The sequence below is a fragment of the Periplaneta americana genome, chromosome 10 (assembly GCF_040183065.1).
Source record: "Periplaneta americana isolate PAMFEO1 chromosome 10, P.americana_PAMFEO1_priV1, whole genome shotgun sequence".
Lineage (NCBI taxonomy): Eukaryota > Metazoa > Arthropoda > Insecta > Blattodea > Blattidae > Periplaneta > Periplaneta americana.
This window is the reverse complement of record NC_091126.1, coordinates 68,029,584-68,046,462: the sequence shown is the minus strand read 5'-3', so window position 1 is coordinate 68,046,462 and position 16,879 is coordinate 68,029,584. Positions and strand designations below refer to the sequence as shown.

General features: G+C 42.5%; 1 protein-coding gene and 1 non-coding gene across 3 annotated transcripts in view; one reads left to right on the top strand and one right to left on the bottom strand.

Moving 5' to 3' along the window:
* The window catches only part of cher (filamin protein cher), a 1,020,924-nt gene that overhangs the window by 565,676 nt on the left and 438,369 nt on the right, over window positions 1-16,879 (bottom strand). The gene's annotated exons all lie outside the window — the stretch shown is intronic.
* On the top strand, window positions 11,173-11,291 carry LOC138708275 (5S ribosomal RNA). The gene has a single exon (XR_011334680.1). It is a non-coding gene; the product is annotated as a 5S ribosomal RNA (ribosomal RNA).

The following is a 16,879-nucleotide window of genomic DNA, read 5'->3' as shown; positions in this document are numbered from 1 at the left end:
ATAGTTTTGCGTTCTGGACAACTGTGCGCCGGCATCTCTCGGAACATCCGAGATCAGGTCCCTATCCCCTCCACCGCAAAGTCAAATAGCGTCTGTCACTTGATTTTGAATATTAAACAAACATACCATCACGGCATTTCCGTTATGGCATCTGGTGTCATCAATAAGCTACAAATAAAGGAAAGAAAGAAAGAAAGAAAGAAAGAAAGAAAGAAAGAAAGAAAGAAAGAAAGAAAGTAGCACAGTCACTGTCCTGAACAAGGTACGCAAGTATTATTTTAATTAATGCGTATCGCCTACCAGCCGCCGAAACTATTCGACAGGAGAGTGAATATCCTACACGGTCCTGTAAAAATGTTCTGAATACACTAAATGACGTGTAATTTTTTTTCTATTATTAGGACAATTGAACGTGTCATTGCTCCTGCGGGTTGCTTTGTTTCACACCACAGAGAATTCAGGTTCTCTACCCCCCGGGATTCTAGAGATAAGAGAGCGATGAGGTTAAAGGAGTAGGCGTTTGTTCGTGTTTTTGTTTTTACTTTAGAAAAATTGCGAAACGTGACGCAATAGCGATAAGTTTTATGAACAAGTTTGCTGAATCGACCAATTGAAGGTAATTTATATTTTGCTAAAGAAGAGAGGAGATTAATGAAATCAGTTATTGTAATAATCGTAGTAGATTGAAGGAATTGTTTGTATTCAAACTCCTTTTGTGAAATAAGCTGCTCGGATGCTTATCAGGGTGACGGTTATAAATGTTATCGTAATACCCACCCGAGGTCACAAAGGTCACAGTCTTCCGCTTGTCCTTTCCTAAGCAGACCACGTCTGTACTATCGAAAATAATGAGTCACAGTTATAGTTTCGTGAAAGTAAAAAATGTTAGATAGGAGACAAGTAGCTACTCTTATACAATCATAATCACATTTTGTATCCAATATAGTATAAACGAGCTACATGTAAGTACTGTGTAAAGTTTCATTAAAACAATATATTATATATGAGACAAGTCACTAATTTTTGTCAAAACGCATCGTCTATAAAGGGGTAGTTTCTCCTCTTATACAGTAGTGACTATAGTGCGAAGTTTCATGGAAATATGTCACATTTTTAGTCCAGCTAGATTTGCTTTCTGGACCACTTTGAGCCTTGGCGCTTGTGATCGGTCGGACGGAGGATCACTCGTCCCGGCGGCGTTAACCCTTAATTTGGTAAATATATATAATGTGCAATATTATAGAACTGTGAAATTTTTTTTTAATTTTCCTAAGAAACTTTGTTATCCATCGTTCTATTAAAAAATTGTTTATTAACCTATAGGATACATTGCGATATTTGTCAAACAGGCTGTGGGAAAATGCTGATACGGTGAGGAATGGAAAGGGAGAAACCATTTATATTATTGAGGTGACCTTGAACTGAGGGTAGTAGGAACGAGACCTGGAGTACGGTACAACCGGCTCTTCCGAGAAATAACTAGTGGCCCTGAAAAGGGCCTTTTTGCGGGCAGGAGTACCTTTGTTAATTCAAGCCCTCTCGCCGCGGATGCGCCTAGCCAGCTGAATATCCTTGGGCATAATGGTCACGCGCTTGGCGTGGATGGCGCAAAGGTTGGTATCCTCGAAGAGACCGACGAGGTATGCCTCGCTTGCCTCCTGCAAGGCCATTACGGCTGAGCTCTGGAAACGGAGGTCGGTTTTGAAATCCTGAGCGATTTCACGCACCAAGCGCTGGAAAGGCAGCTTGCGGATGAGGAGCTCGGTGCTCTTCTGGTAACGACGGATCTCGCGAAGAGCAACTGTACCAGGTCGGTATCGATGGGGTTTCTTCACGCCTCCAGTAGCCGGTGCGCTCTTCCTAGCGGCCTTCGTTGCCAGCTGCTTTCGTGGAGCCTTGCCTCCCGTGGACTTACGCGCAGTTTGCTTCGTACGTGCCATCGCTTACTCCTTCGTCCTCGCAACCCAAGTTGACGCAATACAGTCGCGCCCGCTGCCCCCAAGAGGGGTATTTATGTCTTCGCCCGTTGAGAAGCCACGCCCCTTCCGTAATGTGATTGGTCCGCGGGTTTTAGTATATAAACCAAAAAATGACCCGCCGTCGAGATCACTTTTAACCTTCGTCACACGAGCAACATGACTGGACGCGGCAAGGGAGGCAAGGGTCTTGGCAAAGGTGGAGCGAAGCGCCACAGGAAGGTTCTCCGAGATAATATTCAGGGCATCACGAAGCCGGCCATTCGTCGTCTCGCCCGACGTGGAGGCGTAAAGCGTATCTCCGGCCTCATCTACGAGGAGACGAGAGGTGTTCTCAAGGTCTTTCTGGAGAACGTAATCCGTGACGCTGTAACATACACCGAGCACGCGAAGCGGAAGACAGTCACGGCCATGGACGTGGTATACGCCTTGAAGAGGCAGGGGAGGACTCTCTACGGGTTCGGCGGTTAGACTGCCTACACACGTCTGCTGCCGAATCCGTCGGCAAAACGGCCCTTTTCAGGGCCATAAAATCCGTCTAAAAAGGGCAGTAGTTGTCGAGATTAATTTAATTCACCTTTACTGTGTGACCACTAGCTCAACAGGCCAGTGCGGAAAACAGAACTTATTTCGTAGGGGCACTTCAGTATCAGCAAAAGACGTTGTAAGAAATGCCTCTCCGTTTTTCAAATGGGTCTGACCCCAACGCTTGGTATATCAAGTGGAAAGACCGGATTCCTCTGTGAAGCCTTGCTCCTCGGATTATGTTACCTGTTACTGTAAACTTCTGTAAGTCAATAATCACTGTCCGAAGAATTGGTGGGTAATATGACAACGCAGGTAGGCAATGCTCACCAGACCGTAACAAGGAACCGAGGGGATTGACACATACTGAACATCACATCACCACGTTTTTGCAATGCCAACTTTTAGGTCATAGGAATCCAGTGTGGTAAACACTGGGGAGAAGAGGTACACATCGCATGTCAGAACACAGGACTTCGTCCTGTCAGACAACTTCCACGTATAGCTTGCGTCATTTCGGTTCGAACGAAACGACAGAGAGAGGGGAAATTCGAACGCAAATTGTCAAAGCCTTCGATTCCTACGAGAAGGTCATGTCATCATCTCAGTATTGGGGTTCCTGCGCGTGCGGCCAATATGTGCACCAACAAACAAACGCATTAGGAACTCTATTATAACGCCGTAAGTTGTTCACCAGTTATCGATTTCTTATTCAAAATTAGTTTCATTCGTAGTATGTAGTAAAGTAAACTAGTATATTCAAACGTATATGTCTAAAACCACGATGGGCACCAAAGAAGGGGACTTGTGATTATTTTCACGATAATCTCCATTACTCTAATATGATAGAAATATATTACATAAATTTCGAAGCCAACTATGTACCTTGGCATCATCATCTAATTTAATTCGTATTGTGTTAAATTATATAATAATAATGAAACCTTTCTATATGCATCAGTATAATGTGTTATCACACAATAGCCTAGTAAATGTACAACGGTTTCAAGTACTTCAGTGCGAACCTGGGACAACGACATCGTTCAGAGCACAAAATTACAGAATGATGATATTAAATCAGCCCACCGGTATAGAGAGAGAGAGAAAGTTGACACGCGTAATGAAATTACATTACGAAGCCGTGAGAGAGGATTAACAATACTGGCTATTTCTGACTTTTGTGAGGTTAGTGGGGCCCTTAAAAGGGCCGTTTTACGGAGAAGGGGCTTAAGCCTTCTTCTCGGTTTTCTTCGGGAGGAGAACCGCCTGGATGTTGGGCAACACACCACCCTGGGCGATGGTGACGCCGGACAGGAGTTTGTTCAGCTCCTCGTCGTTGCGAATGGCGAGCTGTAAGTGACGAGGAATGATCCTAGTCTTCTTGTTGTCACGAGCTGCGTTGCCAGCCAACTCGAGAACTTCGGCCGCCAGGTACTCCATCACCGCGGCCAGGTAGACTGGCGCACCGGCACCAACTCGCTCTGCGTAATTGCCCTTACGCAAAAGACGGTGGATACGGCCTACCGGGAACTGCAACCCAGCACGGCTGGATCGAGACTTTGACTTTCCCTTCACCTTGCCTCCCTTTCCACGACCCGACATGATGCTACTCCTACTTGCAGCTGTTTAACTACAAGAACGACGCCTCGCCCAAAATGATGCAGGGCCCGACGGTAACCTTCACTTTTACGCCAACGTCAATAATCGACAGCGGACCAATCGTAAAGTCACAAACGTTTGCGCTGTTTCTATTGGCTCGCACTGGGAAGGCAGTACGGCATTGTCCCTGCGACTTAAATATTTTTCTCCCTCCGGAATATCAGTAATATTGTATCTATTCTCATATTTAATAACTTGTGTTTGGCTATAATGCTATCTCGGCCCCCTAGACTGAAGCGAATCAGTTGGTGATCAAGAAGACACTGGCGACCAAGTCGCTGCCTAGTGGATCGCCACGTACTGAGTGTTATCTAGGAAACTTTGCCGACTTGTCGCAGGAGTGAAACCTCCTAAGTGTGTTAACCTCTGTGCTCATCATTATTATTAAATTATTGTACACTAACTTTAAAGTGAGAAACCGTAACATTGAGTAACATTGAGTGTAGCTGATTACCAGGGAACATTTTAGACTTGCCGCGGAAGAGAGACCTGCTCAGTGTGTGTGAACTTCTGTGCTCATCCTCATTATTGTTTTAAAATATTGTACGGTAACTCTCTTTTAACGAGAAACCGTAACATTGCATGTTGCTGTTCACTGGATGAACCCATAACGATAAACGCAGTGAGCCCCGCTCGACATATACAGTGTTGTAGGCGAGGAAATATCGACTAGTGCTGCACCAGTGTGATTGTACTGTACAGCAACAACCAGTGCATAGCATCGCGCGGGATAGTTTTCTGTGAGTTCCGTTCTGAGTTGTGCAAAAGCAAATACTAACGACATGGAGGAGAACGAAGAAAGTGGCCAACCTCCACCATCACCCCATCTAGACCAAGCCTCCACCTCAACCGACATATCAGCCAACGTGAAGCCTACATTTGCCACACCACAGCCGAAAAAGAAGCAGAAGCGGAAGAGACCAACCCAACTCAGCGACACCAAGCCAGTGAAAACAGGTATGTCTAGTGCTGACCAGACGACAGACTCTAACAGTGAAACTGATTCAGAGAACGTCATATCTACACTGCTCAATAGTTTTTCTCCAACTGAATCAGACAGAGGGCTCTTCATCAGGCGGGGAACGAAATCAGCATTTAGAGAATTGAAGCAACAAAATGACCTAACTTTCACTTCTCACCTTCTTTCGCAAACAGACCGGGTGGTAATTTTCAGCTCTAGAGAACAGCTCTCCAAATTCTCAGCTAAATTCAGCCCTCTATATTTTGGCCCTAAAGCTATATTTGAAGCTCTACCAAATTCAACCCTTACGGCACCTTGGCTTACGGCGTTGGACAGAACCCGCACTCCCAACCTGCCCCCTTCTCCAGTACCAGAAACCCCGCCAAACCCCAGCGAAAACGATTGGAAAACCGTAACCCATGCCAAAAGGAAACCTGTCCTGACTCCAGCTATCCCTCAAACATCCACCCACACCGATCCTGCCTCTTCTGAACAAAAATACACTGTAAAAATCCATAATCACTCATTAAACACCAACAACCCCTTTTTCATCAAAGACCTAATCACACAAAATCATCTACAGATCCCTACACCTAGATATTTCTGGGCATACACCACAAGAACTACCACTCTCCTTTTTCCTAACATACAGACCGCAGAAAAGTTCGTCCACGCCATACCCCCTGACTCTTTCGGCCCACATGCAAAATTGATTCTCATGCCAGCACACATGTCAGCCACTCAGCCACCCCCTCCCAAAGATATCAGCGTGGTCATAAAGTCTATTGAACACAGCATTTCTATGGACACTCTCAAACAAGAGTTACTCGACCAAGGCTACAAAGTCAAAAACGTAGCAAGGATCATTTCGGCACAGACCAGAACCGAAACCCAGTTAGTGAGAGCTTTCCTCGAAGACGTGGAAACTTCAGACGCCATGTTGAGAGGCGTGCTACTATGCGGAAAGTTCTACAGAGTCGAACCTTCGAAAGAATTCGTAAGACTACGCCCATGCTTACAATGCGCGCAATACGGACATGATAACAGTACCTGCAACAACATCCCTAAATGCCACAAATGTGGACAGAATCCTAATATCTGCAAGACAAAGCATACGACCAACGAGAAATACTGTGCCACTTGCGACAGCAAAGACCACTATACGGGACAAATAATATGCACCAAATACCCACGTAACCCGCAATCCCTACAACCTCTCGAAAACAAACCCCGCCATGTGGCAATCCTAGCGTCATCCCCCACCCCGCCCATCAAACCCTCACAAGCCTTCCCCGCTCTTATACCAACACCTTCACAAAGCCCCAACAACACAACATTCGCCTCAATCACAAGAGAGGGTACACCAAACATCACTACCAGCTCACCAGTGAAAACCTTAGCCATCCCAGAACCTCATCCCACTCCCACCCCAGAAGCACGCAAAGCCACGACATCCAAGAAAACAGACGACAGTATACCGGTCGACCTAGAGACAGTCAAGACAATAACCAAAAACCTAGAAAAATACATAGACGACAAGATCTCAGCCCTAGAAGACAAACTCATGACTTTCATAGTAGCACTCCTGGCGTCTGATGAAACTCCTGTCAAGAGGAAGGCTACACTCAAAACGGCTAATACTACAGCCAAAAAGATCCTCAAAAAACGTGTACTGCACAACTTCATCGATAAAAAACTGAGAGTGACCATAGAACCCATGAACTTCCCTCCCCAACATAAGACCCGCACGAATGATAACGCTTGTCGAGCTAATGACCGAAGCAACACCGATGTACGCCCGAGCTCCTCCACCACCACGTAATGGGCCACCACGCACGACAGAGACATGACCTGACTATTATACACAGCAACATACGTAACCTTTACGGTAATCGCACCGAACTGGAGCACTTAATTTTGGAACGCGACCCGGACATAGTTAGCCTAAATGAAACCCATCTAGGTGTGAATGATAAATTTACAATGCGTGGATATCGTTTTATCCGTAAAGACAGAAATCGCCGAGGAGGGGGAGTTGCTTTACTCTGTCGCGACACACTTCCTATAACTGACGTCACGAACCCTCCACAATTCAACAACTTTGAACATGTCACTATCAAACTCGCCATACACAATTACCCCATATTCATCACCACACTCTACGTCCCACCAAACGCGCCATTCCCCACGCCACTCATCAACCATCTCAACACAAATCATAAATCCATAATACTCAGCGACCTGAATGCATCCAACATTGCACTTGGAGACAGAAGGACAAACGCAGCAGGGCGACAACTAGAACTTATTCTTCACCGCACCGACTTCAAACTAATACCTACAGCCCCAACTAGATATCCACAAACAGTCAACGATATCCACGCCACAACCCCAGACAGAATACTGACAACACCACCAATATTTAATAGAGTGCTCCAGGCCGAAATTCTTCCCCCACTGAACAGCGACCATTGCCCAATCGAACTAAAAATCACCACCCCCATTTGGAGCCCAACAGCCCCAATTACCCCTAGAAAAAGTTATAAATATCATCAATCGGATTGGGATACATTTACAGAATACTTTGACTTGAACCTCCCCCCTCCCTCAGAAATCAAATCGTTAGAAGACCTTGAAAATGCGGACGAAATACTGCTAAAAGTTACGTGTGACGCTAGAGACAAAGCGGTGCCGCGCACGAGAAATGACGGAACAATAAGAAGACGATTACCCCCGTATATCATCGACATTATCAAGACCAAGCGGCGAGCACACAGACTGTATATGAGAGACCACAGTGATGATAACAGAAGACTCTACCGAAAACTCCAACAGGACGTTCGGAATGCAATACAACACTACGAACAGACAAAATGGAGAAACATTATCAACCAGCTAAACTCTAATCACAAAGACAACCCTGGTAGGTTTTGGAAACTGATAAACAAGTTAAAGGGCAACACCTTCCCACAATATCCTCTCATAAACCAACATGAAGTCATATTCAACACAGAAGACAAACTGGAACACTTCCACCGCATCCTATCCCGAATACACACCGTCCCACACCATCCAGATTACAATGAACCACACTACAATGCAATCACCGCACAAATCGAGAACAACCCAGACATATTTAATCCCTTGCGCATACCTTACGAACCACAACCATTGGATCACCCCATCATAGCGCCCATAACGACACAAGAAATAGAACATGCCATTCACAAAACACGAAACACCGCAGCCGGCCCCGACAGCATTCACAATATACTCTTCAAAAATTATCCTCCCACAGCCTTAAACTACCTCGCTAACTTGTTTACAGCAAGTCTGTATATTGGCGCACTACCAGCCCGATGGAAGCTCGCACATATACTTATGTTTCCAAAACCTAACAAAGACGCCACTGACGCAAACAACTATCGACCAATCAGCCTGACCCAGACCATCTGCAAACTAATGGAAAGAATCATAAACAATAGACTACACCATTTCATTGAGGACAATGACATCATCCCAGACACACAAGCCGGATTCAGAAAAGGCATAGAAATCCCAGACCAAATCCTCAAAATCTTGACACCAATTGAATCCGGCTTTGAGAGACACATGACATCAACAGTGGTGACAATCGACACAACCAGAGCATTTGACTCCATTTGGCATGACGGACTACGATATAAGCTACACAACATCGGCCTTCCCCCACCCCTAACCCGCTGGCTATCAGATTTTATTCGTAACAGAACCGCCCACATAAAAATTAACAGCTCCCTATCCCAACCATTCCAAATTGAAGGCGGAGTCCCACAGGGCACAGTACTCTCCCCAATCCTTTTCAATATATATGTTTCTGACATCCCCATCCCACCCCGCGAAGGCGTACATATCGGACAATTTGCTGACGACATTATTATCACAGCCACAGCCCACGACATCAGATACACAAACAGCCATGTCAACGAAACACTACGGAACCTAAACGTCTGGCTAGACATGTGGCGCATGAGAATCAATCCTGCAAAGTCACAAACAATGATTCTAAAAAAGAGACGCTACCCCAAAAAACTCATGAGAGATCGTTATGCCATCCGCTGCAAAAACTCCATAATCCCATACACCAACCACATCACATACCTCGGCATCACCATATCAAACAAACTGAAACTACACCGTCACGTCATCAACATCAAATCACGCATCACAAACGCCATCAAACTCCTCTACAACGTCGCAGGCAACCAAGCAAAGCCAGGGTGCCGGCCACATACAACAGCTCTAATTTACAAATCAATTATCCGACCGTCACTTTTACACGCGTCCCAGCTGTTCTCCAGAGTATCTAACTCTCAACTTTCTCAATTAGAATCACTGGAACGTAGACTTCTACGCAAAACATTTCAACTGCCACGAAACACACAAAATAGAACAGTATACACCATCTCTAACATCAAACCCATCACCCTATATATACAACACAAAAACATAAAATACACACATAAAGCTATTAATAAAAATTTCACCTCTGTACTCTTCCAAACAATACCACCCGGTCAGCCCCACCTCACAGTCTCCCGTCTGATGAATGACCACCAAGAATACTTAGCAAGGCAGCACTAGACAACCACACACCAAACAACCTCTCCCCCGTGCTTTCTTCTTCAAGCAAAACTATCTATAACACAACAAAATCTAAGACCTGAAAAGGGTTATACAAAATCCCTAAAGCAGGTCCACGGCACAGATGTTCTGTGTCCAAATGTCGTCGTCGTCGTCGTCGTCGGGCTCATCATCAGACGAGCACCATGCCCCCCAAAGCTTCCGGAAAGGCTGCCAAGAAGGCCGGCAAGGCCCAGAAGAATATTTCGAAGGGCGATAAGAAGAAGAAGCGCAAGAGGAAGGAGAGCTACGCCATTTACATCTACAAGGTTCTGAAACAAGTTCACCCAGACACGGGAATCAGTTCAAAGGCTATGAGCATCATGAACAGCTTCGTTAACGACATCTTCGAGCGCATCGCCGCGGAAGCTTCGCGGCTCGCGCATTACAACAAGCGGTCGACCATCACCAGTCGGGAGATCCAGACAGCCGTCCGTCTCCTGCTACCCGGTGAGCTGGCCAAGCACGCCGTCAGTGAAGGGACCAAGGCCGTCACAAAATACACTAGTTCCAAGTAAGCGGGAGTGCTTGCTAGGGAATCAGCAACCGGCCCTTTTAAGGGCCACAAGTTATTCATAACAGAGTAGATGAATGAAGAACAACAGCGTTTCCCACCGAGTGAAAATTTAAATAATCACCCCGATAACACTTCTAGGATAGATAATACATTATAGGCAGTCCATGGGAGACTTGGATCCACGAGGCAAATTCGTTTCCTTAATAGTTTCGTACGACTTATATGAGAGCGCGGTGTCATTCCTACTCACTTGGCAGCATTAATTGTTGAGGGAAAACAACTTAGAAGGTAACTTGTCGACCGCGGTCATAATCCTTCCGCAGGCCACTACTGAGAATCTGTGGACATACGGGTAATCTATCTTTATTGAAACTCGGGTTCATAACATACGACTGATACTTTATATATCTGTCACGTAATCCATCAAGAGACAAATGTCCCCCCCCCCCCTAGTCAGTAGCGAGCTTCAGTCCATTCGTAGTAGCCGCCGGTGCAAGAAGTGAATTGAAGTTTGTGTGAAGTTCCGTAGTATGGCATGAAAATGATGTCGAAAATCCGACTACAGTTCCACAACCATGTGGTTGAAAGGAGGCTCCGCTGTTGAACAACAATCCACCTGTGGCTTAACTTAGAATGCCGACTAGCTGTTTTATTAATCCCGTGTCAATCCAGCAGTGTGTGACGTTGAAACGTAACCAAACTGCCGTTGATAGATAGATTTATCATCTATCCCAATGACATCCAACGAGCTTGGTAATTTAGGTACAGAGTCTAAGCAGGCAGTTTACGTGTGTGTGTGAGCGAGTGCAGGTTTTATCGAGTGCACCCCAATCCCATCGTCCTCAAGTGCCTACAGATTACGCAGTTTCATCGGCAACGGCCATACCATGTTGAAAATACCGGTTCTCGTCCGATCACCGAAGTCAAGCAACATTGGGCGTGGTCAGTACTTGGATGGGTGACCGCTTGGGAACACCACGTGCCGTTGGCGATTTTTTTTTTTACGTCACTATTTCCAGCGTGTTCTAATAAGACTTATGGGATATTATGTTCCCTTCCCTATTCCAGCTATAGCTTGGATGATGACGCCGCTGCATAATTGTAGAGTAATTGATAATTCTTAAGTACTTGCAGCTCCGTATTGAAACTTATGACTGGTAGCATATTCATATGAGACGGTTCACTTCTCTGCGTTTTCTCGAAGAAGGGAATATGTATTCAGGGGATTGTGAACGTACCTCGCGCTCTCCCTAGAAGTTAGAGACATTTTAGGTAAAGAATGTAATATACTGTACATATATGGCTAATTAAAATCCCATTAGTTACTACATTTCAGTGGGTAGTACAAATTCCATAATGAAAATATCTCTGTCCTAGTAGTTGTATCCTTTAAAGAAGCTCGTTGTTTTCCCATGATGAAGGGCAGAACTTGGTCGGTAGAAATTTAAACAGACTGCATTATCAGACCAGGCGTTATTTCAATATCAGCGTTTAGTTTAGGAAATATAGCAATAGCGGAGTTGGGAGAAGTAGTTATAGCATGTACAGTAAGTATAAACAGTTCGCTGTACTGTACAGTGAATATAAATATTTGAATGTACGATGGCAAAACATCAGACATACAGTACGTAGCTCACATATCTTTAAAAATAAATAAATAAATAAATAAATAAAAATAAAGAAGACATTCTGAGGAGTGAGTGGAAAGTGCATATTATAATGAATATTTTTAACTCTCAGTTGACATTGAGAGAGAAAGCCATGCATCGGGGAACCGGTGACTGTTTTTGCGTTACCTTCTGCTATTGGCGTTGTTGGTTAGTAACGAATGAAAGGGGTAGGACGCGGAATCAAATGTCAAAAAACGATAGGGAAATAATAGTAACTGGTTGTATTTCGATCGAGCTCGGCGTGCTGATTCACCAGTGGGGTGTTTCACAAAGTTTACAATCTTTGGAAATTGTGAACTCTGTTTGTAAACTTCTGTTTCACAATCTTTGTTTGTAAAGGTGGACTGTACAAAGGAAATCAAATCTTTACGAATGAAATTTTGCGCTCTTTACAAGTGATATGTTTGTTTCACAACGAAGGAGTAATTTTACAAACGTGTAAACTAAACTTTACTAGTGAAGTTAGCACATTTTCTACAGTAGCCCTGTTGAAATAGCTTCTAATTGTGAATGAAAAAAATAAACACATATGTATAAAATCAATTTTATAGTAACAGGGTACCATTAAGAATTACACTGAAGCAGTTGTGATGTTATTGAGTAGTTCTAGCGACTCAGACGAAGATTTTGCATTTAGGCCTAACGTAGAATTTTCCGGCCACGTTCGTATCATTGTACGAATATTAATGAAAGGTTTCGAATGAATCCCGCGCTATACTTCAGAATACCGCGTTAGTTCTTATATACGAGGAACGTATTTAATAAATACTCGCACTTAAAGAAGAAAAACTTTGCACCGAAAACCAATCACTTAATAATGCAATGTCGGCATTACTTACGCAGTATTCTGAAGTCGTTCCGAATCCCATTTCGCTGTAATCTCTCCTACAAGATATGGGACATCACATGCAACATCTGAAAGGGAAAAGTGGTGCCCTAACCTCAAAGCGAGAACTGCATTGGTTGCATAGTAGCTCTCAGTTCCCTGCGTTAGCAGATAAGAACGGAATTTATAAGATTACAGTGTGCAAAAGTTCACACATGGTAGTTGATGTTGTTACAAGATTGAAAAAACTCGAGGCGGGTTATTGATCACCGAATGTGCTTACTCGGGCAAAGGATTTTTATGCTCCTCCTGCTGGGTTCCCTAATGTTGGCGAGGTTATGGATGAAACAATAAAATATACTGATGGACCAGCAGAGAGCGAAGTTGATTTTAATGGATGGACATGTTAGCTGCTCTATCAACTGCATATAACTACGTGGGTCAAATCCATTATTTATCAATTATTTGAATGAATTTCGCGCTAACTTTCGTCAGTTAAGTCGTAGGCTAATTAATGCATTGGTATGCTCGACCAATTGCATGCCGCGAAACTCCGTTGTCGCCGATGTAGCAAAATCTAAATAAAATATATATAAAAAAATATAAACATGTCCATCGATAGTTCTAAAATTACAGCTACTTTACCTCTGATCCTTAGTGATTTTTGTAAACTGTCGTTGGCGATTTTGTTCAACCAATTATGCGTATTTGTAAGTTTGTTTCGCCGATTTTGTAAAGTTCGTTAAAACATACAAGTGAATAAGATTGCATTGTGAAACACAGTTAACAAGCATATGTAATATTTCCGTTGTTAATTGTATATTGTTAATTTGTAATTTGTTAGCGTTGTGAAACATGCCCCCATTTACCTTTAGAGGTAATATCTACATTAATATTTAGTTAAAATTTAAAGAAATTTTAAACGAATGGAAGCTGCATTTTAATTCACCCCAAATTACTATGTTCCCTTTCAGATTATCAGCTGTTGTTGTTGTTGTTGTTGTATTGTAAGTTCTCACTTATTGTTAGCTAGCCGTACCCGTTCGCTCCGCTCCACCTGTTAGAAATAAATATAAAGTAATTACATAATTAAAATAGGACGTCTGATCCAGGGAACAACTTTTACAACAGCGCAAGATAATCTGCTTCGCATATTACCCAATTTTTTTTTAGCACTGCATTTATTGCATATATATTTTATGTATTTTAACACGATTCAATTGAGCATAGTTAAAATATGAATTATTAAAATAATGGATTGCCAAGCTAAAGTACTATTACTGCATACTAAATCAATACACTCTCGTTGTTCGTTAATTCTCTGAGATTAAAATGCGTGTACATAAATATTATTTTAAGAAATACAGAAAACGAATGTACAAAATAGCCTATCAAATTTTCTGTGCATAAGAAGCTATTTTAATCTTACCTGTCCTCGATTTACTCAGACGTTACTGTAATAACATTATAGCATTATGTCCATCTAGAGAAACTACAGTTTCCAATGGTGAAATAATAACTAATTATACAAATCAGTTAATTTACGAGCTTGTGATATTACTTCATACAAACACAGAAACATTCCCTGTAGGCTATGTTTAATAGCTTTCGATTGTTTGTTGATGTCCAAGGCCCCTGTTTCGATTGTTGTTGTCCAAGGCCCCTTATAGACGAAGTCATTTGTTCTTAATTCATTGCACCGTCTTAGATAGCGTTATTTTAATTTTAAAACTCATTTATCTCATTAAATATCAGTCCTATCAAAATGTTGTAAAAAAATAAAACTTAACGGAAATCATTTTTAAAGGAACATCTGTTATGTAACATTTTTTCTCAAATATCAATAATAAGCGAGATATTTCGATTTATTTAATTCAGGCCCCCTTATAACTCCCCTTTTAAATAATGTATTTCGAATGCCATATAGCCTAAAATCTAAGTTACAACAAACTTAATTTATATTCCAGTTTTCATATAAATCGGTTCAGCCATTATCGCGTGAAAAGGTAACAAACATACAGACAGACATACAAACAAAAATTTCAAAAATGCGATTTTCGGTTTCAGGGTGGTTAATTATATATGTTAGGACCAATTACTTTTGGAAAATCGAAACTTACCAGAAAAATTTCGGCTACAGATTTATTATTAGTATAGATAGTACGAGATACGACCGCAATTTTGTACGACTAGTGTAATGAAGGAATGCAAAAAATTATTTTGGAACTTTGCAATGTTAGTCTATCATTAAAATAAAATTAAATCTTAATTCGTCCCTTTTGCAGGAGTCTTCTTCATCCAGTATGTTGTTGGCTGATATGGAGGAGGAGGGGGGGGGGACATGCTCTAAAGGGATTAAATTTGCTTAGCAAATCGATATGGTGACTAACGCTTGCAATGCGTCATAGCTATAATTGTACTGCGCGGTAATTTCAGAGTAATAAGAGTTCAGTTCAGGGATCTGCTAATTTCTTCATATTGTGTTCGGCAATGGAATAGTACCGCAGTAGCATTAAGAGGTTTTTATAATTTGAACTGATATGTGCAGGTATATTGACCCCCCCCCCCTCCCACCGCTGGCCGACGCGGACTGCAATGACAACAGTAAGCCACACGTCATACGTAAGCCTTTCTTCTTCTTCATCTTTGCTCGCCTGGCAAATACAGTCTTGGATTTCACATATTCAATTTTTCACAGTCCCAACTCCCTTGCATGGACGTGTTTTCACGTACCTTTAAAGTTTCTCCTCTCATTCATTCAGTCTATTCGCAAGCCTGAGGGTTTTCCGTGGTTTTCCCTAAGGAGCTAAGACAAATGTAGGGATGAGCCCAGAAAGAAAAGGGCATTCACTTCCTTAGACCCTGGTAACTGCTCTTTTTAGAGGAAGGAGGAGGAGAAAGAAACCCCCCCACCCCCACCGACGTGGACTGCAATGACAACAGTAAGCAACACGTTATATGTAAAGCCTTTATTATTATTATTATTATTATTATTATTATTATTATTTACAATGGGACTAAAGGTGGTGTAGATACACTATGTCAAATGTGCCACAATCTTTCCTGCAATAGAAAGACGAGGCGCTGGCCACTAGCAATATTTTACAACATGCTAAATATTGCAAGTATAAATTCATGGATAATTTATAGTTAGAAGAACTCAGAAAACAATATCAAGAAAACAATTCATTTTCCAATTGTGTGAAGAGCTGACAAAACCGTGGATGCAGCACCGCTTTGCACGTCCTACTTTACACCGATCTCTGCGGGCAACAATTGAAGAACATCTGAACATTGCTGTGCAACAACAATGCCAGGTAATGCAGCCAGATGGTGAACGTACTGTTTGCTATAAATGTCCTGCAAAGAAGAGGAGAATGATGACAACATTTTGTGGACTTTGCAAAAAGGGGTTCTGCAGAGAACATCGCGCTGTTGTTTGCACTAATTGTAAATAGGACAATAACATGAACGTAAAGACTTTATGACAAACTTAAAATTAAATGAACACTAATGGCTACGAAAAGTGTAAAAGTTGTTAAATGTGTGATATTGAGTTGATTTCAGTTAATTAAAATGTGAGTAGTAAAAATTACGAATGCTTACCTTTAACATGAGTACAGTGATGATTACCTGTCTAGGGTTAAGTAGTCGCGTGGTGAGTTTAGGAATTCCCAGACCACCTCTAAGATTGTTTAAAATAAAGGTATTGTAATCGTACGTTTCTGTCTTTTGTCAATAGTAACGTTGACCTTTCTTTTTCGAGAAAACAAAATCTGTTGTACAGTTAAAGGTACTGAAATAGTAAGAAATTTTCTGAAATCCCCACGCGTTTGCAAGTGTAAGTCTCTGTTGTAACCTGTTGATTTACGAGAGACTGCGTGTGCTTCCGTACAGTGTTTCTAAAATGTGCAGTAACGAGTCAGAAATCATTGGAATGTAGTGTAGGTGTGTTTGTTATAACCGGGAATCAATCCGCAGTACTTGACCAATCAACTACGGGAAATATCAGAAAAATTGGCAGGAGTTAGCAAGAAAAACAAAGGTAAAATATCACGTGAACGAGCACCGATACCGAGCACT